The sequence below is a fragment of the Idiotropiscis lumnitzeri genome, chromosome 3 (genome assembly GCF_059441095.1).
Source record: "Idiotropiscis lumnitzeri isolate Australia: NSW breed Sydney's pygmy pipehorse chromosome 3, RoL_Ilum_1.0, whole genome shotgun sequence".
Classification (NCBI taxonomy): domain Eukaryota; kingdom Metazoa; phylum Chordata; class Actinopteri; order Syngnathiformes; family Syngnathidae; genus Idiotropiscis; species Idiotropiscis lumnitzeri.
The window spans coordinates 20,552,912-20,553,905 of NC_142393.1; positions in this window are offsets into that span (position 1 = coordinate 20,552,912).

Consider the following 994-nt stretch of genomic DNA (forward strand, 5'->3'; position numbering starts at 1 on the left):
ATTGAAAAGTTACATTGCAGATCAACATCTTCGTTCTAACTAGTGGTAGCCTCGATTGATTCTGTATTGTTCACATTTTTATTCCGGGCATTTGTAATGATATATTTAATTCACCTTTGCCTAATTTAACTCAACTCATATTTATATAGCGCTTGAATTACAGATTACTTTTGGCATTTATATTCATGGGGCTTCTAATTACAAATATCTATTATTCAGTCACACCCATACTGTTGTGAATTAGTTATGTGTAAGAGTTGTACATAGATATCTGCACCTCCATTTTACGATGTGACAACGTGATTTTGACCTTTATTCCCGGTACATATATCTACAACTTCATTTTGCCAGTTAAATGTGTTTTAAGATCTGAAAAGGGAAATTTTGATATATTGAATTAAATATATGTTGAATGAAAAATGTAAGCCCATATATCTGAAATGTTCTTTTTGAATAGGCAAACTGATTTGTCGGCAAAGGCATTGCCAGTGTGGTTTTTGCCTCTTGGAAGTGTGTGTGAAGTCATGGTGTAAAGGCTGAGAAAGACATTGTCAAAGTGGGTTTCCGAGCGGGCGCCCTCTAGTGGTATGCAAGTCACTGCCTTAGTTTATACAATCAGTTGTATTGAACTTTTCAGTACCTTCCTTTGCATAGACTTATTTCAACAGCTGTTTATTTTTCAAACTTTTGTTTTAGAATTTTTGTTGGACTTTTATGTGCAGTGCATTTTAATAGAATCATTATTTTGGGCATTTTTTATTTGACCATTTTGAAGAGCCGTATTGATGTTCAAACTGCACATAATGTTGCAGTGACTTACAAGTATAAACTTTTTGGCAATATAACCTGTCTCTGTTTTAATAAACACTTGAGCGATTTTTAAATTATACTTTGAGTAAAAAGTTTGAGAACCACTGTTCTATATAACAATCCGATAGGTGAAGGTGGCAAGTGACGTCACACGCCCTTCTTTCTCCTCGCGCGCGCCGCGCTC